The sequence below is a fragment of the Protopterus annectens genome, chromosome 7.part0 (assembly GCF_019279795.1).
Source record: "Protopterus annectens isolate FY-2018-M chromosome 7.part0, PAN1.0, whole genome shotgun sequence".
In the NCBI taxonomy this organism is placed as follows: Eukaryota; Metazoa; Chordata; order Ceratodontiformes; family Protopteridae; genus Protopterus; species Protopterus annectens.
In genome coordinates, this window is record NC_056739.1 from 974,888,470 (window position 1) to 974,915,289 (window position 26,820).

Sequence of the window (26,820 nt, forward strand, 5' to 3'; positions counted from 1 at the left end):
CACCTGGACAACCTGCCAAAAAATGTATGGGTCAGAGGTATGCACGCACAAGGATATGACATCTCAGGTTAGAAAGATACGACACAAGCAGGAGATCCCCAGCCAGTATATCACCAGGTTGCTGAACTGTTTAGACAGCTGTATGTCATTACTACACTGGCTGTAGCCGCACCTCACAAATGGCCTTGTTTGGAAAGAATTAACATAGCTGGCCTTATAATATTGGTCTATGCATCATACAACTACTGTTCCTCTGGTAAAGCACTGTGATGATCTGAGGATGTCTGGCAGTAGGTAATTAACCAGTACATTGCAGTTTCAGATGATAGGTATGTCAGAAAATGTCTGCTAAACAAAACAAGTACCCTGAGGAAAGCCCTGTGTACACCTGAGAGGTATGGCTGTAGCACACAAAACCCGGGACTGGAGTACACCTATCTCTGGAATGGAGTCCTACCCTAACTATAGAAGGTCACACTTGGCATGTTCCTACACTTAAAGAATCACAGGACATGTTGGAACCCACATCGGAATATATGACTGTATTGTGTATATATGTCCGTGCATACAAACAGCTAAGTACACCTCAACTGTCCACACACACACACACACACACACACACACACACACACACACACACATACACACACATCAGACAGGATTACCTGCAGCTGGCTGTAGGTGGCCCATATGTGATATATCTGCATCTATTGTATGAGATACACACACATATATATGGGCTACAGGTAACAACATATGTCAAGCATACACATACATAGATGTGAGGATCTGAGAGACAGACAGTGATACAGAGAGAGACACAGGGGGACATAGACAGAGTGAGTCACACACACAGATACCCTGAATGGCATACAGTGATGTCCTGCTGTGGACAGTGGCATACCAGTTGCAAACAGTCGCACGTGCCAGCATAAAAGGTGAACCCCATTGTGTAACAGTACTGAGGTTGAGTTTATAATATCACATCACCTGCCTGTGTTTGTGTTTGTCTCCATAGGTCCAAGTATTAGGAGACTCTTCCCACTCAGTACACTTCACATTGCAGTACTTCACAAGATCTCATGCTTTTATTCACCTTGAAGTACCATTGGGCACTGATCACCCCTATAAGCTCTGCAGCACATGTGATAACTGTGTAACACTATAGTAGAAATAGCTTGATAGGTATGGATTCTAATCCCAATACTGGCAACTGTGTGTGTAACAGTTGTGTATGCGGGAGTGGGGTGTGTGTTTGTTTGTAGGTGAAACTGTTTTAGGCCATTCCCACCCACAACACTTCCCAGTGCCCCACTTTATCAGTCCTGCTGATGTCATTCCCCTTATTGGCACCTTTGGCTAGTTGTCAGCCCAGTAAGCTCCGTAGCATGTGTGATAACTGCATAACACAATAGTACAAAACACTAGCTTGACAGGGGTTCTAATCTCAGATTGGGCAAATAAGTGTGTGTGTATGTTTCTAAGGAAAAGTTTTTTGTTAAGTCTCCCACACACTGCCCTACTTTATAGTCCTGCTAATGTCATTCCCCTTATCAGCACCTTTGGCCAGTTGTCAGCCCAGTAAGATCTGTAGCATATGCAATAACTATGTACCACTATATGGCAAATAACTAGATAGGCAGGAGGTTCTACTCGCAGATCTACTAAATGTGTGTGTAGGCATCTAAATGTGTGTGGAAGGGTGTATGTTTGTAGAAAGAAGAATTTTGATAAGTTTCCCACTTACTGGCATACTTTATCAGTCCTGATAATGTCATTACCCTTATCTTAGCTAGGCAGGGGTTCTAATCTCAGATCTGGCAAATGTGTGTGTGTGTGTGTGTGTGTGTGTGTGTGTGTGTGTGTGTGTGTGTGTGTGTGTGTGTGTGTGTGTGTGTGTGTGTGTGTGTGTGTGTGTGTGTGTGTGTGTGTTGGTAAGAATAAGTATTTTGATAAGTCTGCCACCCACTGCCGTACTTCATCGGTCCTGCTGATGTAATTCCCTTTATCAACACCTTTGGCCATTCATCAGTCTAGTAAGATGTTTATCTTGTGTGATAACTGTGCAATACTATAGTACAAATAACTAGATAGGCAGGGGTTCTACTCTCAGATCTGACAAATGTGTGTGTGGGTGTATACGTGTGTGTATAACTGTGTATATTTGTAGGAAAAAGTATTTTGATAAGTTACCCACCCACTGGCCTACTGTATCAGTCATGCTGATATCATTCCCCTTATAGGTTCATAGGTGTGTACTAGGCTAATGGCCCTGGAGCTGTTAAAAGCCTAGCCCATAGAAGTGCCCTGCCATTGTGCCACCTGACGTTATGTCCCAATGACTCCATGAAGTAGAGCCATGGGAGTGATCCCTGGGGTGAACATTCTATTACCCATCCACTCATCAGGATATGTCTGGAACATGGTCATCTAGGTGCTTTGCTTGACATGTATGGGAAGTCTTTTCCAGGGCATGTGCAGTCTCTGGCTGAGAAACCTGTCCCTCAAGCGTGTTGTGTTGATTGTGGCATTGAGGTAGTGGTCATTGCAGTGTGTGATACAGAGAGATTGGGATGCCTTTAAATGTAGCATTTGTAAAAGAGCTGGGGCAGACATGGCTTTGCAAGTCAAGCAGAGATCACATCTAAGTAGGTGATATGAGACTGAGAATAGCTGGAGTCTCTTGAGTTTGTCTGTGTAGGGCCTGTGTTTAATTCATAGGATCCTCATTGTGAGGTACTTCTGTGGACACTCCAGCTGTTGCAGGTGCTAGTGAGGTACATAGCAAATGGGCCATTATACTTGATGATTGGTGTAATGAGAGTACACAGAGATGATGACCTCCTTCTTCCTGGATGCAAAACCCTTGGTAATGATATGTGCCACATAGAAGTATTTCCTGACCACAGTGGCAATGTGGTGGTTAAAGGAGAGTTTGCTGTCAACCTGTGTCCCCAGATCTCTTATAAAGCCTACAGTGTTCAGTGGGCTCCCATCGATGTAGTACTTAGTGGGAACTGAGATTTTACCAAAGGGGCTGATGATGCATTTTGTGGTGCTAAGCTTCAGGCCATGGTTTCCACCCCAGTCAGTGGTCTCCGTGAGGCCTTTCTGTAGGATGTCTGCATCATTTGTGGAGTTAATGATCGCTCCCAGCTTTCAGTTATCCGTGAACTTGGTCAGCCAGAGTTCCTTTGTGTTGGCCTGGACTCCTGAGAAGTTCATGCTGAATAGGAGAGTACCCAGGACTGATCCCTGTGGGACTCCACTTATGACTGGTTGGTAATCTGACTTGGAGCTTGCTACTTTCACACTGTGTGTTCTATCTGTGATGCAATTTGCAACCCCACCCCCAGTGATATAGGGGTTGATGCCTAGTTTTGTGGGTTCATCCATAATTCCTGACTGAGGAATGGTATCAAGAGCCTTGGCCAGATTGATGTAGGCTGTATGCAGTGCCTTACTGTCATACACAGCCCTGGGACTGACTCAAAGAAGTCAACCAGGTTGAGCAGGCATGATCTACATTTCACAAAGCCAAACTGTGTGGGGTCCAGAGTTAGGAGATTACCTATATGTTTGTTGACCAGGTCCCTGATGATGCGCTCCATAGCTGTACATACCAGACTTGTCAGGCTAATGGACTGATAATTCCCAGGGTCTGTAGTTGCCACACCTTTATGGAGAGAGATGACTGTAGCAGTGCCATTTGGAAGGGACCAAGCCTGAGGTGAAGCTGTGACTGAACAGGGCACACAGATGTGGTGCCAGGTATATTTGTAGTTCATGTAGAACACAGCCAGGGATAATGTGGGGTCCCAGGGAAGCTATATTCTTGCCCATGGGCAATGCAGGTGTAACCAGGATGGTGGTAATCCTGGGTGCCTGGCATTCTTCTGGCATTCTGATTGTTCCTCTGAGGGGGAGGGATAAAGCTGGCACTGAATCTGTTGAGAAGAATGTTGGCAATATCTGTTGGTTCAGTATAGGAGGTAGCATTGTGCAGTAACTCAGAGCACTTTTGGGTATTGGTGTGGAGGTTCTTGATATCACTAACAGAGGATTTGTGATTGTTGTCAGTGTCTGCTGCAATTCTGCCATCATAGGCAGCTTTAGATGATTTCATGGGGGATCTCAAGTTGTTGTTGAGGCTAATAAGGAAGTTTTACCACTCTTGTGACTCCATCTTTTTATGCAACAGTTTCTTCCTCCTGTTGTACAGGTTATTAATGGCAGGGGACCACCAGATTGGCCTCCAGTGTTTGGAGGAGACTGTCATGGTTCTGTTGGGTATGGCTAGTTCCATGCATTGATGCACATGTTTGTACATTGCATTTGTGCATGATTCGTCAGTCATGCAGGTATTTTCCATTGACATGGGTGCTGAGAAGTTAGCCACCTCTGTTCTTATGAGTCCAAAGTCACTTTGGAGAGGTTTTTCAAGGTGGTTACCTTTGCGGGGGGTGTGTGTGCGATGTGGATTTCCATGGTAATTACTCTATGTTAGATTTGACCAGGTAGTGACTGACTACTGTTGTCAAACAATGGTCCCATATGTTAGTAATCAACATGGGTCAAGGATGTTGCTTCCTCTACTGGGTGTCAGAATGAGCTGATACAGGGTATTGGAACTGATTAATTCCAGCAAGCGTTGGGCCAGTGTATTGGTGTTTGAGTATCTTACCCAGTTGATGGAGGGGTAATTGACCTCTCCTTGTATGAGAGTGTTGGGTTGGACCTTGATAGTTTCCAGAGTGTTTGAGGAATGTGGATTGAAAGTCTAGGGACATGGATGTGGACCTATAGCAGGCTATGACCTGGACTGCAGCATTACCGAATGTCAGTTGTACCTGATGTATCTCAGATGCATTATGCTAGGATACTACTCTGGATGTGTGCATATCTGTTATTAATATGGAGACACCACCGCTTTTGTAGCTGTGGTCCATGTTTTGGGGCTGACAGGTGTGGAATGAGTTATAGGCTGATAGTGCAGGGGTGTTGTCTGCTGCTGTAAACCAGGTCTCCATTACAGCACAATTGTCAATGTTCTCCATTTTGAGTAGTGCTTTGAGTGGCTGCATCTCGAGATGTAGATGTCTAGTGTTGACCTGCATGACCCTCAGATTGCATATATGTATGGTTGTTACGGTGGTAATTTGATTTGGAACATTGCCTAAAAAGCCACTATAAGAGTGGCAAGACACTTAGCCAGTACCTGGAAACCCAGGGGTGACAGATGCAGGCCATTTCTGGCAAGCCATCGCAGTCTATCAATCGTGTCATCCCAAGCAGACAGATACTGGATCCCATGAGAGTGACAGGAGACACTTAAGCCAATTGTTGAAATCAATCATTTGTTGTTTGTACTGTGGTATCATTATGGGTGACAGTAGTGTACTGCTCAGGGCTACTGTCATATCTGCCTGGCCCACATAATCTGAGAGCTCCACCATGTCTCTTTTCATATAGTCCATGAAGGTGCGTCTCAGGTCATTCACACACATGGACAATGACAGAGTGATACTTGTTGTTGTGGAGTGACCTGACTGAGTGTGTTATGTGTTGGATTCTGGCACCTGATAGACAGCTGACTACTACCGCCTCCATGTTCAACCTATTGAGCGGGACATCTGTGTGCCTCACTATTGATTCACCTATGATTACTGTATCAGGCAAGGTGGTTGGCCTTTGGGGCTTAGGTTGAGGAGGACACTGTGTAGGTGAGATATGTGTCCTATGGTTTGTTCTGTGTTGTGGTGGTTGAGCGGGTGTCTGTCTTGATGGTCTCCACTGTTTGGGTAAAGGTCTATTGAGTCCCTCTGTGAAGGTGGGTGTGTGGTTATTGTTTGTATGTCAGAGCTGTGACAGAGGGTGTTCTGGAGGGGTATGTGTTCCATGTGGTGTGTTGCAGGTGTTGACCCTTCTCCTCTTGACCAGCTAGTACAGTCTTGCTGGAGAGTGCGTATCTTCCATTTCAGTGATATAGGGGTATCTCTCACAAGTCTGAGTGTTGGGAGTTTAGAGGAGAGGATTGTCTGTGTACATGAGGCAGTTGCAGCAGTGCCTCAGAATGCCTAAGTGCACCAGGTTAATGGGCAAAAGCACAGAGAACTGCACTTTAATCATGCTAGGAGAGGTGGTCATAACTGCTAAGTACTGGAGCTAATTCCATAAGGAACGACTACTGCTGATGGCTATCGGGTGTGCTAGAATAATTGATTAAAAAACCTGTTGAAGTGCAAAGCTATTAGGCTATTTGAAGTGCAGGAGAGAAAAAACTAGCATGATCTAAGGGGGGAAAATGAAGGCAGATTTTCTGGCACATGTAACAGTTTACCTCAGCTGTGCAGTTATCAGCACCTTTGGCCAATGTTCAGCCCAGTAAGCTCTGTAGCACGTGCGATAACTGCATGACACTATAGTACAAATAACTAGATAGGCAGGGTTTCTAATCTCAGTACTGGCAAGTGTGTGTGTGGGAATCATATACTGTGTGTTATACCATTTTGAGTTGTGTATCACCCTGTAAACTTCCCATCACCCTACTTTACTGGGCCTGCTGATATCATTCACCTTAGAAGTACCTTGGGACTAGATGAAAATATGTAAGCTCCATGGTGTGCCTGATAACTGTGTGATACTGTAGTTGAAAGAACTAGATAGGTAGGGGTTCTAATCTCACTACTGGCATCTGTTTGTGTGAGAATCATATAGTGTGTGTGTTATATCATTTTGAGTTGTGTACCACCCTGTAAACTTCCCATCACTCTACTTTACTAGGCCTGCTGGTGTCATTCACCTTAGAAGTACTTTGGGAGTAGGTGAAATTATGTAAGCTCCATGGCACATCTGATAACTGCATAACACTACAGTAGAAATAGGTAAGGATTCTAATCTCACTACTGGCAAGTGTTTGTGTGAGAATCATAGACTGTGTGCATTATACCATTTTGGGTTGTGTACCACCCTGTAAACTTCCCATCACCCTACTTTACTAGGCTTGCTGATATCATTCACCTTAGAAGTTCCTTGGGACTGGGTAAAACTGTGTAAGCTCCATGGTATGTCTGATAACTGTGTAATACGGTAGTAGAAATAACTAGATAGGTAGGGCTTCTAATCTCACTGGTAACTTTGTGTGTGTGTGTGTGTGTGTGTGTGTGTGTGTGTGTGTGTGTGTGTGTGTGTGTGTGTGCATCTTTGAATGAAGATCATATCCTGTTTGGCTGATACCATTTTGATTTGTGTACCATCCACACCTGTTTACCACCTCCCAATGACATTACTTTATACAGTGTGGTAACAGCATTTACCACACATACAGCATGTTAAACCATTGGGCGTGTCATACCAGTCATCTGTACAGATGTCTATGAAATATCCAGATGTTTGCAACCTATATGTGGTCTGTGTCCGATAACAATGCCCATGTATGCGATATTGTTGCCAAATCAGCCACAGTGAGTGTAGTGACACACATGCCAGCATCAGGCATCATACCTGACTGAAACATCATGCTGATACAACATCTGCTACACTATCACTTGTCCAGACTTGTAGGAGCAATACATGACTCCACATCCTATTTCTGGTGGGTTATCTCACCATCCATGAAGGTATTCAGAACATTATGTGTTGTAAGAGGTAGTGTGTTATGTCCCATGCATATAATCTATGTGGGGCATATCATGTGTATATAGTAGTACAGTACATCATGGTGGAATGTAGGTTTACTAATCTGTCTATTGCTAACTGTGTTTATATTACTGTGTGTACATCCCCTGTGTCAGTCCTTACTGGGTGACCATTTTGTCTCCCTGTTCCACCTGGTAAACTCAGGAATAGATATCACAAACCTGCCATACACAGTATCATGCATGCCCTCATCAACTGCATCAGGTTTGAGTGTATGGGAAAGAAATGGCAGGGCCAACAGGTGTTGACAGGTGAATCTCTTGCAGTTAATGTAATGGCTACACTTGTGAGGGACCTGCTGACAGTACAGCAGTAACCTGTTTTGTATATATGAGCCTGTGGTACTACACAACACTGACCTGACATGTATGAAGGCTATCTGTCTGTGGCAAGAGGTATACATGCAAGGGCACACTGTCTGACAACAGTGTCCCTCACACACTGTTGCATGCATACACACCTGGTACATGTACATATAAAGCTGTACCTTTCCTATGACACTGTCAGTGTATTCCCACTCTGCCATACTCCCTCTTGGGAATGTCTGCAGGGCCACAGCCTGCAGACACACAGACACATGGAATGCAAACAGAATACAGCATGTCAGACTATATTCAGTCAGTGGTACCAAAAGCAGTAATGCATGCTGGCTAATAAGGTACCCATAACAAATGCAAGCAGACAGCACTTTACATAGTATTACATATCTACACTGTACTGTATTCACCTTGTACATCAGATCCATATTAACATGTCCCTGCATCGATGGTATGGGTGACAGGAATGTAACATAGGTATCATCATATGCACAGGGTGGGGTGTAGGTTTGCCAGAGGCTGAGGCTGGGCTATATGGTTGACATCATGTGTGTGTGTGTGAACTGCAACAACCAGGATGAGAAGTGATCATAAAGCCAGGGCTCCACTAAAGGATATAAGGATAAAATAATCCAAGTCTTGCAGCTGAAAAACAAATTTTATTAAGTGTTTTTATCGTGGTTAATACCAAGACTTCATCAGCATAAAAACACACAAAAAACTCTGGCTAAAATATACTAACCAATTAATCACTTAATAAATCAATTAACTAATCTAAAAATACTTAAAAAAAATTCACATTATATACAATATTCGTCTGGTCAATGCCTTTAATTTTAAAACTGGAGCTATAGACAAAGTTTCATTTAGACCAGAAACTTGAAATGAATTAAGCAAAAATTGTCCTTTTAGTTCACATAATTCAATATTCAAATCCCACCAACCCCCTCTGGAAGATCTATATACTGCTTCTAAAATGACAAATCTAAACCTTTTAAAATATACACATTTAATAGAATGTCTGTATAAGGCATTTTTTTCATTTTTCTGTGTAATTGCATACACATGTTCATAAATACGTTTACTAAGCTGTCTCTCTCTTTTATCTACATAGAAATATTTACATAAATCACATACAGCCAAGTAAATTAAACCCCTTGTACAATTTCCTGGTTTAAAAACTACTAAATTAGCCTTAATGGGTAAACATACTTTTTTTCATCTAAAATGTATTTACAGTACGAGCAGCATCCACATTTTGTAGTTCCCTTTTCAAATGGGTTAAGTAGTATAGTATTATGCTCAAAGAAATAGTTCAAATTTTTACCCATTTTATTCACAAATTTCATCTCCTTCCCAAAAATTCTTAACAATTCAGGGTTGCTCCTGAAAATAATCCAGTATTTTTTTATTATTTCTTTAACCTCTTTTGGGCCTTCACCAAATGGTGCCACCATATTGCTAGCAAATTGCTCTCTCGAAGAATCACTATGAACTTCAACATTTATGTTTCATACACCCAGGAGAGGTTTAAATTTTGTACCCCAAGCTAATACTACCTCTTTACTGACCCTACAAATAAGGTTCCCAGGGTAACCTTTTTCTAGAAATAAATAAATGATGAATGAAACTTCTTTCCTCAGAAGGTCCCAATCTGAGCACATTCTTGTGGCCCTCACTAACTGACCTTTTAAAATATTTTTTCTTGTTTTGAAAGGGTGCTGGCTGTTAAAATTCAAGTAGAAATAAAAAATGTATCCTTTCTAAAAATAGTTGAATAAAACTTCCCTTCAACTAAGTCTTTACTTAACCTCACATCCATAAAGTCAATATAACTTTTACTGGTAAAGGTTAGAAATGAAGGACGTTGATTTAAATAAATGGCTAAGTCTGTACAAGCAGATATAGGTTCTCTCCAAAGAATACAAATATCTAAAAAACAAAGGTACAAACTCCATCCATCCTTATATTCAGATGGAAAAACATATTTACGTCCCCATGCATACATAACCATGTTTGCATAAATGGGGAAACAACTGGCCCCCATTGCCACACCCTTTATCTACTTAAAGTAGCTACCTTCAAACATGAAAAAAATTATTATCCAAAATCATGTCCATAACACTAAGTGCAAAATTAATCATAGTGCTGTTCAGATCTGTTAGGTCTAACATAGCCTCCAGGGATAATTCAAGTCCTTCTTTATGAGGGATGTTAGTAAAAAGGTCTACTACATCCATTGTGGTAAATGACACTTCTGGAGAAAATAAATCTGTCCTTAATCTAGACAAATAATCCAATGAATCTTTTAAAATATAATTAATCTTAAACACAATTGGTTTAAAAAGTCTATCTATGAAGACATCTAAAGGATAAGTGGAACTACCTTTGGATGTAATAATCACTCTATAGGGTGGATTTATTACATCCTTATGGACCTTCAGTATTCCAAAAGCTTGTGGAATTGTAGGGTGTCCAGTTTTAAGGAACTCAAATAAATCTTCTGACATGATCCCCTGAAAAAGAGAACCTTCCAAGAAAAGTTGTACCTTCCTGAGTGCAATCATAACTTCATTATATGAAGCTTCCATATACTTGCTGGTATAAAAATGTCCATCATTTTTGCACTATAATTTATATTCTCCACCAGTACCATCCCACCCCCTTTTTTGGGTTTCATTACCCTAATAGAATCATCTAATCTAATTTCTTTTAGTAGTGCCATCTCCTGTCTATTTAGATTAAAATATTTTTTCTTGTATGAAGTTAAAACTGAATGTGTATCCTTCAAACATAAATTCTTATATGTAGCAACAATAAGAGTGGTAGGAGGATTAAAAGTACTTTTAAGTTTAAATGCCTCACTTTTATTGAAGGCATTGACCAGATGAATATTGTATATAATGTGAAAGTCTTTTTAAGTATTTTTAGATTAATTAATTGATTTATTGATTGATTACTTGATTAGTATATTTTAGCCAGAGTTTTTTGTGAGTTTTTTTATTCTGTTGAAGTCTCGGTATTAACCGAGATGAAAGCACTTAATAAAATTTGTTTTTGTACTGCATGACTGCTGGACTTGAATTATTTTATCCTTATGTCCTTTAAGGGAACCTTGGTTTTATGGTCACTACTCATCCTGGTTGTTTCAGTTGTCTTTGATGCAGGTTTGAATTATTCTGCCTTTGTGGTTGCAAGTGTTGCATGTAGCAGAATTTGTGACCTAAAGCCTTTCTCCTATTTGTATTCACCTGGATTCACTTGCCACAGCAGGATTACTTTGAACATTCTAACATGCAGGATCCGGGCTGCCATGGGCAAGGTGATCGTTTGAATGGGTTGCAAAGCTCAGAACTGTTATGAGGTAATGATTCCAACTCTGAAGTGAGTTTGACTCAATTTATAGCACTTTTAACACAACAAAACAAAAATATGGCTTGTCTGATGCAGAGACTGCAAGAACCGACACCCTCTGCATCTGTTAATGAACGTTTGATGATGAAACCAGGGTGAATTTTCGCTTCCGGATTCTAGTAATGTGACCGTTAACAGTGCAATGAGAAAATGGACTAAACCCCCACCAGTGAAGGACGTACACCAGCCCAAACAGGAACCGACCTTAACCATTGCTTTGAGCCATATCCTGCAGCCGATATTATTGGCTCTACTATTAGCGGCTTTTCTAAACCCCCACCAGTGAAGGACGAACACTAGCCCAAACAGCAACCAGCCTTAACCATTGCTTTGAGCCATATCCCGTGGCCGATATTATGTATTGGCTCTACTATTAGCGGCTTTTCTAAACTCCCACCAGTGAAGGACGAACACCAGCCCAAACAACAACCGGCCTTAACCATTGCTTTGAGCCATATCCTGAGGCTGATATTATTGGCTCTACTATTTTTTCTAAACCCCCACCAGTGAAGGACGAACACCAGCCCAAACAGCAACCAGCCTTAACCATTGCTTTGAGCCATATCCTGCGGCCGATATTATTGGCTCTACTGTTAGCGGCTTTTCTAAACCCCCACCAGTGAAGGATGAACACCAGCCCAAACAGTAACCGGCCTTAATCATTGCTTTGAGCCATATATTGTGGCCGATATTATTGGCTCTACTATTAGCAGCTTTTCTAAACCCCCACCAGTGAAGGATGAACACCAGCCCAAACAGCAACCGACCTTAACCATTGCTTTGAGCCATATCCTGCGGCTGATATTATTGGCTCTACTATTAGTGGCTTTTCTAAACCCCCACCAGTGAAGGATGAACACCAGCCCAAACAGCACCCAGCCTTAACCATTGCTTTGAGCCTTATCCTGTGGCCGATATTATGTATTGGCTCTACTATTAGCGGCTTTTCTAAACTCCCACCAGTGAAGGATGAACACCAGCCCAAACAGCAACCGGTCTTAACCATTGCTTTGAGCCATATCCTGCCACCTATATTATTGGCTCTACTATTAGCGACTTTTCTAAACCCCCACCAGTGAAGGACGAACACCAGCCCAAACAGCAACCGGCCTTAACCATTGCTTTGAGCCATATCCTGTGGCCGATATTATTGGCTCTGCTATTAGCAGCTTTTCTAAACCCTCACCAATGAAGGACGAACACCAGCCCAAACAGCACCCAGCCTTAACCATTGCTTTGAGCCTTATCCTAAACTCCCACCAGTGAAGGATGAACACCAGCCCAAACAGCAACCAGTCTTAACCATTGCTTTGAGCCATATCCTGCCACCTATATTATTGGCTCTACTTTCTAAACCCCCAACAGTGAAGGACGAACACCAGCCCAAACAGCAACCGGCCTTAACCATTGCTTTGAGCCATATCCTGTGGCCGATATTATTGGCTCTGCTATTAGTGGCTTTTCTAAACCCTCACCAATGAAGGACAAACACCAGCCCAAACAGCAACCTGCCTTAACCATTGCTTTGAGCCATATTCTGCAGCCGATATTATGTATGTTAGTACTATCTCCTAAATGAAACTGCACTGTTTGCTACTTAAATGCACATTGTTTTTAATAATATCTGAAGCTGTAAAGTGTGCTGTCCTGGCTGGCTCACCTGAACAAAGGCTCACAAGTAGCTTTCTCTCGGTGGTGTAGATCCTTTTTCATATAGAGACTCGCCTCTATTTCTGCCATTGTTTTTTAATTATTACCCCTAGTTTTACCTCGCTGTTATCCTGTATCTTTACTTTTACTGTATTTCTTTTCCTGCTTAATCAGAAACTGTATATGTTAAGTTGTCAATCTCGCCTTCATTCTTGTTGAGAACTCCTTTTCGAGGCAACCCTATATCCCATGATGGACTACCTCAGATCTTGTTTGCCGCCTCAGGTGAGTTTGAATTTTCAAACAGTTTAGTCAGGGTTTTTCTCTCCCTTTCTCCTTTTATAGCCAAATAGTGTGTAGTGTTCTACAGCCCACCCTATTTCCCCTTTGTTTAAACTTCTAATTAATTAGTTAAGTTTAATTTTCAGTTAGGCCTAGGCCTCCTTATTAATCCCTTCTGTGTGTGTGTGTTTTTTTTGGGGATTAATAGTGTGACTGTTAGACTGTGTGAGTAGTGTATTTTTACTTGGACTATGTCTAAGGAAAAATGTCTCTGACAGACGGTCACACCTGCAGGACTCCTGTGCCATATGTCATTCTTTTAGCCAGAGAGTCCTGCACAAATTGATCCTCCGTGGCTTATTAAAGCCAGAAGGTTCACCCACTAAGACTGGGTCGAACCTTCAAAGCCACCTAAGGTTCAGGCTACAGTTGTTAAGCCTTCAGCTGGAGCATCTGGAAAGAAGAGATCTCGAGATCTTCCAGGCTGTCTGACCACGATTTAGAGACACTAGCCCCAGACCTCGGCTATTGCTCTTCCCTTGAACTTCCTCCTCCGACTCCTCTGAGTTTGTCCATCCCTTTAGCTCCTCTCTCTTCGGTGCCTGTTGATGTCTCTTGCCAGCCTCTTGCTCCCAGGCCCAGGAATCCATCCAGGTTTCCCCATAATATCTTCCTCTTCCGAGGTTTCTCCTGATCCTCTACAACATCTGATACCAACTTAGATGTTCAGACATCCTTGAACTCCTCAAACAGACTCCATTGACCCCTCGAGGATGAGTCGGTATACCTGGAGGCCAGATTCTGTTGAAGCCATCCAAATTTATTACCCCTTCAGATAAGCAGTTTCTCTCTAAGGGTGTCTCTGTGGATGCTATGGTTTCAGTGCCTGTCCATCCTCCTAACAAAGATTCTAGGACCATGGACAGGACCTTTAAGACAAGATTGCCTCACAGCTAGCAATCCTCAGAATCCTTTCACAAGATCACCTGGTCAAAGGATTTGGCAAACAGACTGTTTCCATTCTGCCCTTTCTGGGCAAGGACAACTATCACATAAAGATACACAGGTGCTCCAGAAGGTTTCTCCGCGGACCAGTCATTATCAAAAATGCATGGCAGTGGTCACAGCTCATCTGATTCCAGGTGTTTCCCGCCACCACCAAGTCTGCTGCCTTGCCAATCTATTTCTGCAGTGGATGTTATTCACTCATTCGTGCAGGACTCATCTAACCTGGTGGATATCTTTGCCACAGTCACAACCTCACAACTTGGTTGCTCCACTTCCTTCCTAGCCAGGCTTTTCCTATGATCTCCTGTCTGCACCTGTGCATTCTGTGTTAGATTTTCTAGCTGAAGGGATCTTCTTCATCAACAGTCAAAGTTCATTTTACCACTCCTTGAGAACAAATCCTTCATTTCTTCCCAAAGTTGTTTCTCAAACTAATATTAATCAATCCATTTTGGCTGTCCATCGTCAGCTCAGATTTTATTTGCATAGAACAAAACAATTCAGGAAGTCAGACCAATTATTTGTTTCCTATGCAGAAAACAGGAAAGGTCTCCCAGTATCTAAAGTGACCTTATCCAGATGGTTATCGTCCACCATTTCTTATGTGGTCTGTTCCGATACAGGTGCTGTCTTCTCTGCGCTTCTTTCCTCGTCCCTCCCGCCTGGCCTGGACAGATCCCTGAGTCTTCAGTAGTGGAGTTTATCTAAGAACTCTGCATCATGGGATATAGGGTTGCCTTGAGCTGGTATCTAATTCTTTTCTTTTCCCGCTTAACAGAAAATCCTCTTTCTCTCAAGCATCTCTGTTCTCCCCTCTTGCCTACTACTAGCTACTCCATGGTAGATACCTTGCCCCATGTTCTTTCACATACACCCCACCAACATTACACTGTAAGCCGTTCTACTTCCTTACCCCATTAGGCATTACATTGTAACTTGTGCTGAACTGACCTGTTAGTCTACTATATCGGCTCACTGATAGTTTTTGTCACTGCACAACCCAGCGGGTTTTTGCTAGGGACTGCCCCCACCCCCACAGTCATAGTCTGTGTAATCACTGCAGCCCAACTACTGCCCACTACGTCAGCTGTGGGAGTTTACAATAGGAACCTGAGATATTGGGCGCCATTTTTCAAAACTCACTATGCTTCTCTAACCCTACTACTGAGTCCAGTTTCCCTTCCTTAGCGTGCCAGCCTTGTAAATATACATGGATAACATGTATCTTGCTGTTTATATCTGTTTAGCCTGCATTTCTGAATTGAGTGTGCTATATCTACACAACAGTCATCTGTTTTATCGCATGTGTAGCTAAATTTTATCCTTAGATACTGTTATTGGCTTAGAACTCTGTTTCATGCAGGGAATACGCACGCTGTGTTATACTTGTATTTAAACTACACAATATGCATATCTAAGAAAGCTACAGCAATGTGTTGAAGGACTACTAGGTTTTAAAATAGTTCCTGATATTCTATAGTATTTGTGAGACATGGATTGCTTTGTAAGAATGATATAGCTATACTATGTATTACACTGTGTAATGCAAATAGCACTGTTTGGTTTCACGTGTTGTAATCTTCATGCATGGAGTCATTTATACTGTTTATGGTATTTTATTTCTGCAAATAGCACTGTTTAGTTTCACTTGTAATCTGCATGTACGGGGTCATTTATATTGCTTATGGTATTTTATTTCTGCTTCTGACTCTCTGCTTTGCTGCTACACTCTTTAGTCCCCTGCTACAGATTTTTCCCTACAATACTAATCTCGCTTTTGTTTTCCCACTACCTTCTGCTGTTATTCGCCTCTAAACTCCCGCCTCTACTAACCACCCCTCCAAACATCTCTTACTATAATTATTGTGCTGTGCTTTATCCCAAATATTTGTTTATCCAATTTTAGAATTGAACTACAGTGCTCCTGTAGTAACTCATACTCTTGAGGTTGATTTTTATATTATTTATCTGTCGTCCTCATAGTGGCTCTGTTATTAGCGGCTTTTCTAAACCCCCACCAGTGAAGGACGAACACCAGCCCAAACAGCAACTGGCCTTGACCATTGCTTTGAGCCATATCCTACGGCCGATATTATGTATGTTAGCACTATCTTCTAAATGAAACTGCACTGTTTGCTACTCAAACGTACATTGTTTTTAATAATATCTGAAGCTGTAAAGCGTACTGTCCTGGCTGGCATACCTGAACAAAGACTCGCAAGTAGCTTTCTATCGGTGGTGTAAACGCTTTTTCATATAGAGTCTCACCTCTATTTCTGTGCTTGTTTTTTAATTATTCCCCCTAATTTTACCTCGCTCTTATCCTATATCTTTACTTTTACTATATTTATTTTCCGCTTAATCAGAAATTGTATTTATTTTCTTTTCCCACTTAACAGAAACTCTTCTTTCTCACAATCATCTCTGTTTTCCCCCTCTTGCCTACTACTAGCTACTCCATGGTAGATACCTTGCGTCATGTTCTTTCACATACACCCCACCAACACGACACTGTAATCCCTTCTACTTTCTTACCCCATTAGACATTACATTGTAACTTGTGTTGAACTGACCTGTTAGTCTAATACATCGGCTCACTGATAGGTTTTCGTACTGCACATCCCAGCGGGTTCAGCCCCGCTCCATTCACCCTTGCTATGCTCGGGCTCTCTCCACTCCCATACCCTACCCCCATTTCTACCCACCCTCCACTCTCCCTCGATTTATAGCCACATAGTCACTCCTATTCCTGTCACAAACACCTCCTCCTCCTCCTTACTCCTTACCTCCTCAGTCATTCCTCCATGTTTCCAGCAACACCCCCTTTTACATCTCTTCCCTCAACTTCTTCTCTCTAATTCACTCCCATACCACCTCAGCCACACCTACACCAGTACTCTCACTAACATTTCCATACCCTATACAGTCCACCCTATAGAACCTACTACTTTCCACCTACCTATCTCAGCCTACTCACTCCCCACTCTAACATGCAACTACACCTCACAATCCCATACATCTCCACTCTACTATGCCTACACTACCTAACCTGTACTGCCTCAAACATCTACTCATATAACTTTCAACACCAGCACCCCCCCCTCACATACTAGCACAGTTTATCATCAGCCCTACTTGCGCTACATCAATATAAGTCCCCAACTGCTTCAAACTTCAAACTTCCATCTATTTTCCCTCAAATATGCTGAGCCCTGTCAACCTCACCTTCCAAACATCATATTCCATCTACATATCTCCAAACTAAATAACCTTTTACTCCACAGTCTTACACACATAAAACTACAGACAGACATCCACCCCAACCCAGGCCCAAACTATATGTTCCCCAGTTCTAAACCACAACCCCACCCAAACCTCAACACCAACTCTCCCTTACCTGAAGTTTCAAATTTGGATCTATTGATTGCTAACTTTAATCTAAGGAGCATTGTGAACAAAACCTTTGAATTCCATGCTATCCTGGCCACATACTCTCCAGACATAGTAGTCATCACTGAAACCTGGCTAAAACCACATATCAAAGACTCAGAAATAACATACAACTATAATATTATAAGACATGATAGACTAAAAATGAAAGGTGGAGGTGTTGCAATCATGTATAAACACTCCCTAATACTAGACAAACCAAACTGCTCACCCCCTCACATCCCCAATGCAGAAATCCTCATTTCTCACCTGAATATAAATGCCCAAAATTCCATAATAATCATTGCTACCTATATGCCCCCTGGAAATAACCTTCAAAACATTGAACTTCTCCTCTCCTGGTCTTCCTCCTATTTTTCACAAGAGACTATCATCCTAGGAGATTTCAAGCAACAAGGACCTCCGAAGCTGAAATGCAAACAAACACCAATCACAACCAAAGTGTCACATAGTTCACAACACCAGTGTGCCAACCAGCAACAGCCCCTAAGGCAAGACAATGTACCTAACACTTTAGCCATAGGTGACTCTATAATCAGGCACACTGATGTCCCACTCACCAGGCTGAACAAGGAGAAAATTACAGTGAGCTGCCTGTCGGGTGCCAGGATCCGCCACATAACTCATGCACTCAAGTCACTCCACAACAAGTACAAATATGACTCTGTCATTGTCCATGTTGGAGTGAATGACTTGAGACGTACCTCCCTGGACTACATGAAAAGAGACATGGAAGAGCTCTCAGATCATGTGGCCCAGGCAGGTATGACCCTAGCCCTGAGTAGCATCCTGCCTTTGCCCAGACTGATGCCACAATATAAGGACAAATGATTGACTTCAACAATTGGCTAAGCTTCTGGTGTCATTCAAAGGGGATCCAGTATCTGTCTGCCTGGGACAACATGATTGACAGACCATGGTGCTTTGCCAGAGATGGTCTGCACCTGTCGTCCCTGGGATTCAGGTTACTGGCAAAGGCTCTTGCCACCCCTATAGTGCCTTTTTTAGGCAAAGTTCAAAGGACAAAACCACCACCATAACAGGTACAAGCATGCAAAATCTGAAGGTAATGCTACTCAATGCTAGAAGTCTAAACTTCAAAATGCACTTTCTCTCGAGGCAGTCTAAAAATGGAGAACATTGATATATGTGCAGTAACTGAGACCTGGTTCAAGGCTCCCAGAGAGCACCCCTGCAATACCAGGCTACAACTCTTACCACACTTTTCGGCCACCAAACCAGGATCGAATCACTAAAGGTGGAGGAGTGTCCATATTCATCAAGGATATTCACACCACTAGGTTAGTTGCCCAACACAATGCGTCTGAAATTCTCTAGGTGCAACTAACACTAGGTAAGACTGCAATCCAAATTGTAGCTTGCTACAGACCCCCTGCCATGCCACAATATTCTCACTGCACCTTTCTAAACATACTGGAAAATATTAATATACAACCAAACACCCTAATACTAGGTGATTTCAACTACCCTGCCATTAACTGGGAAAACTACTCGTGTACCAACACCTTTGCCCAATGGTTCTTGGAATTCATAAATTCCAATGCCCTGGATCAACTAATCCATAGTCCCACCAGGGGCTCCAATATCCTAGACCTAGTCATTACCAGCATGGGAAATCAATGCTCCACACCTATGGTCACCCCCCTCATTGGTCAGATCAGACCATAAGCTAATCACCCTTAACATCCACATCCCACACCACCCCCAGTAAGGAAACCTCCATAAAAAACTTCTCCAAAGCTAACTTCATGCTACTCAAGTCAGAAGTTACAGACTTCATGACACCCATGCAGACGGGAACTGAAAGTTCGACTGCTGAGTCCTACACTAAGGCACTGTACGAGCACATCCACTCATGCATGAATCGTGCCATCCCAAATAGATCCAAGATGCTCTCCTCCAAAAAAAGGAAGCCAATCTGGTGGTCCCCTGCCATAAACAAACTTTACAACAAAAGGAAGAAACTGTTGCAGAAAAGTGGAAAATCCCAGGATGCAAAAAAACTCCCTTACCAGCCTCAGTAAAAAGCTGAGATCCCTCATAAAATCCTCCAAAGCTAGTTATGAAAATAAAATTGTCAAAGATTCCAAAGACAACCACAAGGCATTCTATAACTATGTCAAGAATCTAAATGGCAATGCTCAGATCTGCTCTGAGCTAAAACAGAATGACATTAAATATACTGATCCCAATGATATTGCCGATATCCTGGCTGATCGATTCAGTGCCAACTTCACCCCCCATCCCCTAAATGGCTCATCTCAATACCAAAAGATTGCCAAATTCCAGTAATAATGGCCACACAGGTAAAAAATGCACTCTCCAAAGCTAAGAATGCAGCATCCATGGGACCAGATGACATCCCGGGCTGTGTACTACATGAACTACAAAATGAACTGGCACCTCACCTAAGTGTCATGTTTAATCATACCCTCACCTCAGCCTTCATGCCCACTGAGTGGCGATCAGCTACATTTATCCCACTCCACAAGGGGAGATCCACCTTGGATCCCGGGAACTACCGCCCTATCAGTCTGACGAGCCTGATCTGCAAGGTCATGGAATGCATTATCATTGAACTTATAAACAAAGACATTGGCAACCTTAAAACATTGGATCCCACCCAGTTTGGGTTCATGAAGAGCTGATTTTGTCTCCTAAACCTGATTGACTTCTTTGAATCAGTCTCCAGAGCTGTGGACGAGGGTAAGGCAGTCCACACAGCATATCTGGACCTCACCAAAGCCTTTGACACCATCCCCCACTCTGGAATCATAGATAAACTTACTAAGCTTGGCATTAATCTCTACATCACTCCATGGGTTGCCAACTGGCTTACTGACAGAACCCACACTGTAAAAGTAACTGACTCCAAGTCTAGCTCCAGACAAGTGACAAATGGAGTACCTCAGGGTTCAGTCCTGGGACCACTCTTGTATGGCATCTACTTCTCTGAAGTGTAGGCCAACACTAAGGGACTCTGGCTAACAAAGTTTGCAGATGACTGCAAACTGGCAGCCATTATTGAATCCCCAAATGATGTGGATACTCTACAAAAGGGCTTTACAGAAACAGATGCTTGGTGCCAGAGCCATGAGCTCAAGCTCAATGCCAAGAAATGTATAGTTATCCCTTTTGGGAAAAAAACATGTACCGTGAATTATCACATAGGTGGCAGTACACTAAACACCGAAAGTGTGATAAGAGACTTAGTGACACAGGTGGACAGTGGTCTCACCTTCAATAACCACATTGCCACAACAGTCAGGAAATCCTTTTATGTGGCACACCTCATCATTAAGGGCTTTTCATCCAGAAAAAAGGAGGTCATTGTCCCACTGTACTCATCCCTCAATAGACCCATTATAGAATACAACGCCCCATTTGGTATGTACCTCTCAAGGCATCTGCAATAACTGGAAAGGCTGCAGAAATACCTCACTAAAAGAGTTACAGGCCTAACGCAGATGCCCTATGCTGACCGCCTTAAAAAACTCCAGCTATACTCTGTCACATATCATCTACTCCGAGGCGATCTCTGCTTAACATACAAGGCCATGTCAAACCCAGAGCTGTTGGACATGCTACACTTAAAGAAATCCCAATCCCTCAGAGACACATGCTCCAGAGATTTAAACCTTGTCATCACAATAAACAAACCATGCTGGAGGGATAGGTTCCTGACCCAGAGATTCCCCAGACTCTGGAATGGACTGCCCATACATATCAAGCAGAACTCCCCTTTGGCTGTCTTCAAAAGAAATCTTGATGATTGGATGGGAGAAAAGAAATTCACCCCAGGGATCACGTCAGTCGCCCTGCTAGACAGGGGTCCAGGGAAGTAAATAGTGTGGGAAGAAATAGCCAGGGAATTGTTATGGCTAGGCTTCTATAGGCCCTAGGGCCGATAGCCTAGTACCAATCTATGAACCTCTGAACCTAGATTGGTTCTCCTGTTCCTCTGACAACCCATCAGCCTTCATCAACCTCTTTAATTTCACCCAAATCATAAACTCCCCCACCTGCACCGATAAACGCAGTAAAAGGCAATCACTACTAGACTGGATACTAATAAGCCAAACTTCAACCACCAATCTGGCTGCTTTCCCATAAGCATTAGTGACCACACCCCCAAATTTCTGCTACACAGAAAACTACATATCAAACCTCACAGTCTATATAAATACATATGTAGCAAAAAAACATTTCTCCCCCACCCTATTTAATCAACTACTTCTCAGCTGTGACTGGTCACCTCTTACATATCTACAACTAGTTTATGCAGTAGACTTCTTTAACCATACTTTCCTTGAAATCCTATATAGTCTAGCCCCAACAAGAAAGATTTGCACCAAACAAAACAACTGCCTTGGCTATCCCCCAGAACAAAAAATACTAATTAAACAAAGAGACAAAGCAAGAGTCCTCTACCTCTCCTCCAAAGACAATTCTATACTTTTACATTACCATCAACTTAGTAATCAAATTAAGGCAAAAATCAACCAGGACAAAAAATATTACTTCCAATATTCCCAAGAAAAACACCTCATAACCCTCAAAAATTCTGGCAGAATATCATTCTCCTCCTCAACCCTGGCAGACCCCCCACCCCCTCTCCTTCCACTTCGAATAGCTCTGAACCTCTAACCTCTCAGATCAACTCTTACTTCATAAACTGTATCTCCAGCCTGCTACAATGCCAGCAAAACTCTCCACTCACTACCCCTCCCCTACATCTAATTCAACAAACTCCCTCACTTTTAAACCTATTCAAATATCCTTTATAAAAAAGCTTCTAAGCAAGCTAAAACCTTGTAGTCTAGCTGCTGACCACCTACCAAATGAATTCCTAAAGATTGCAGTCCCATCTATTGCCTACCCTATCTCAATACTCATCAATCGATCTATCTCCAAACAATATGTGCCCAACCTTTGGAAAATAGCCCAAATCACCCATCTCCACAAGGGAAACCCCTCCACAGGGATTGCAAATTACCGCCCCATAGCAATACTCCCACCCATAGCCAAAATCCTTGAAAAATGTATTCTCCAACAACTCCTAGAGCACCATACATCAAATAACCTTCTAGCTAACACACAGCATGGTTTCCGCCCCAAGCACAGTACTAATACTGCCCTTATTGCTTTCTCAAACACCATTCACCACCTTATGAACAATGGTGGATTCATCTCAGCAGTATTCCTTGATATGTCAAAAGCTTTTGACACCAAATCCCACTAACGTCGCCTAAACAAACTTGCCACTTTCAGCCTCAATCAATCAATCAACCTTATCTTGCTTCCACAGTTACCTATCAAACCAACAGCAAGCCACCAAATGGGACCAAAACCTCTCTCCTTTACTGTCTGTCAACACAGGTGTTCCCCAAGGATCTATTTTAGGCCCCCTTCTATTTATCATTTTCACAAGTGACCTCATATCAGCTACCACATTAGCCACAATAATACAGTACGCAGATGACACTATGCTCATCGTATCTGCCCCATCCCCATTAGAACTTCAGGAAAAGACAGAAAAAGCATTCCAGGAAACAGAATCTTTTCTTACTAGCCATCAACTGATTCTCAACCCAAAGAAAACTAAGATAATAAACTTTACGAACAAAGCTAAAAAGTACACCTCCCCCCACCCCTATTCTATCCACAAATGGCATAACAATTGAACCTACTAACCAGGCAAAACTACTAGGTGTCATCATAGACAGCCACCTAAAATTTGACATTCATACATCCCAAACAATCAAAAAGGTTCATGCAAAAGTTGATGCTCTCTACAGAGCAAAACCATTCTTAACACCAGAAGCAATACTAGCTACAACTAGATCACAGCTTATGTGTACTCTGCTATACTACTCACAAATTTTCACCAACTTATGTAAAAACGACCTACAAAACCTATAATCATGCTACAACAGAATAGCTAAGTTTGCAACCAATCTCCCTCATAAAGCTCATCACTGCACTGCTCTAAAGCAATTGAACTGGCCAGAACTGCCTCATCTCTTAACTTTAAATCAACTTGTCCTCACCCACAAAATTATTCAAAACCCTCTCGCTTGCCCTGCCATCACCTCCCTTATTCAGCCTCAAACATGTAACAGAGACCTCAGATCCTCCAGCAAACCACTGCTCAAGGTTACTCACTCCTGAAACTCACACGGAGACTCCCTCTATTCAAACAAAATTACTAAGTACTGGAATTCCCTCCCCTTAAGCTTACAAAGGACCCCATCCTATCCTGATTTCGAATACAGGCTAAAAGAACACCTCAGTAACAACTGGTTATGCCCATACTGCTCTCCTGGATAATGTCCTTTACCTCCACTCACATTTGTTTTCCAAACCTCTTTCCAAAATACTTCTACTCCCTCATTTTCTACATTTTCCACTACATCTCCCCCTCGCACTACCTCTTTTACCTCTTTACCTCCTAAGCGCTATATTCTCCCCTCCCTTTCTGCCTAATCCTCTCCCTTCTGCACACCTTCCATAAAAATATGCAACTTATCAAATGACCCTTTACAATTTCTTACAACTGTGTGAGCTAATATCCTAAGCATGTACTACCCAGTCGATTCTCTGATCTTTGTTATGTGACTATTCTAGTGCTAATCAAACGTCTAAGGATGTACTACCCTGTTGATTCTCTGTGTTGTATGTAACTATTTTAGTGCTAATCAAATGTTGATTCTTTGTGTTGTATGTAACTATTTTAGTGCTAATCAAATGTCTAATATTGTATTGTACATTAATGGAGCTTTTCTCCTCGGGTCTCCGCTGAAAACGGGCTACCTAGCCCAGTCGGACAGTACCCGGTAAACAAATGCAAATAAAATAAATAAATAATAGAGCACCCTAATCCAAAAACAAACTTCCATGAATGGATTAAAAAGGATTTCAAGCTTTTTGGAGCTGAAGTAGAGATAAATCCGTTAGAAGAACGATCGAGGACATTTAATAAAAACTGTTGGACTTAGAACAGATGCTCACTAAGGTGAGGAACTTGCAGTGTGACAATTCTTATTTAAATGAGTATCTGAAGCATTAGCAAGTACCTAAAGGCTTACGACTGTATAAGTTTCCTACAAGTATTAATTTAAAAGAAAATGACAAAAAGTAACTAGTGGAAATGTTTGACCGTTTTGAGTTGGAACTTGTGCATTTTATTGTTGGTTTAAACAATGTTGTTGTTGTGTCTTTTGGCTTTTCCCGGTTAGGGGTCACCACAGCGGAACTCTGGTCCACTAATGATTGGAAGTAGATTTTTATGTGCCAAGTTGCCGGTCCTGATGCACAACCTTCAACGAAGGTACGCCCATTCACGCATGTCTCCACACAGAAGATGCTCTAGCTGAGAATTGAACAGGACAACGTCTTACTGTGAGGCGAGAATGCTACAGCACCACCACCACCACAGTGTTTGTTAGTTTAAACAATACTTGTATAAATGAATTACTGGATGATGTGCCTGTATTGAACAATGAAATTACTGATGATTTGTTGTTTGAGTTGAATATAGAAAAATATGACAACATATTTAATTGTATTAAGAGACAAGTGGGATTAAATATGGATAGAAAGAGAAAAAAATTAAACAGAGATAATGATGAATATAGGAAAGGCATGGCTTACCCTATGCCTAAAGCATATAATTACCATTCTGGTTCATCAGACAACAATAGGGTAGATTATATAGAAGGTAGGGCACATATTTTGGATACCGAGACCAACTGTGGTTTTGATACATTACAATCCAATGAACAGGAATTTTCTGGCCAGGCACCCTAAGGGGATCAGAAATGATAGTGAATCATAATAGACAAAGAAATGATAATATTAATCTTCTTCTTCTTTCGGCTTTTCCCGGTTAGGGGTCGCCACAGTGGATCACCTTGTCCGCACATTGATTGGCAGTGGAGTTTTACAGTGTCGAGTTGCCAGCCCAGCACCCAACCTTCCACAGAAGGCACACTCACATGCACACCTAGGGCCAATTTAGAGTGTCCAATCCACCTGCAGCATGTCTTTGGGATGTGGGAAACGGAGCACCCGGAGGAAACCCTTGACCACAGGGAGGACATGCAGACTCCACACAGAAGGCACCCCAGCCGAGGATTGAACCGGAGAACCTCTTGCTGTGAGGTGGCAATGCTAACCACTGCACCACCGTGGCCGCCCTAATATTAATAACTATAATAATTCTTTTCATTATGCCACAGCACCTCAGGGTACTTGGAACCACCCCAGGGGACAGCAATGGGGACAGTACAGGAATTGATTTTTGATATTATGTGTTTTGTTAAGAGAAGGGTAGGCAATAATTTTAATGGAAATATTAAGGTGTCAAATGAGGGGACAACAATGAGTCTGCAAGGATTCAATATTTTTAACTATACTCATTTGGAAATTAACAAGGTACATTTTCCCTTTTTAACAAAAGCCTCAAATTTATACCAACTTCTGTTATTAATCTACCAGAAACAATGACAGAGATTAAGTTATATTCAAGAAAACTGGGGCTACATTCTATGTTTCATAATAAGACTAGGGATTTAAGTGAGGTAAAAAATAAAAGTGAAGCATTTCAACTTAAAAGTACTTTTAATCCTCCCACCATTCCTATTGTTGCTACATATGAGAATTTATGTTTGAAGGATACACATTCAGTTTTTAACTTCATACAAGAGAAAATATTTTAATCTTAATAGACAGAATATGGCACTACTAAAAGAAATTAGATTAGATGACTTTATTAGGGTAACGAAACCCGACAAAGGGGGTGGGATGGTACTGGTGGAGAATATAGATTATAGTGCAAAATTGATGGACATTTTTTATGACACCAGCAAGTATATGGAAGCTTTGTATAACGAAGTTATGATTGCCCACAGGAACGTACAACTTTTCTTGGAGGATTCTCTTTTTCAGGGCATCATTTCAGAAGATTTATTTGAGTTCC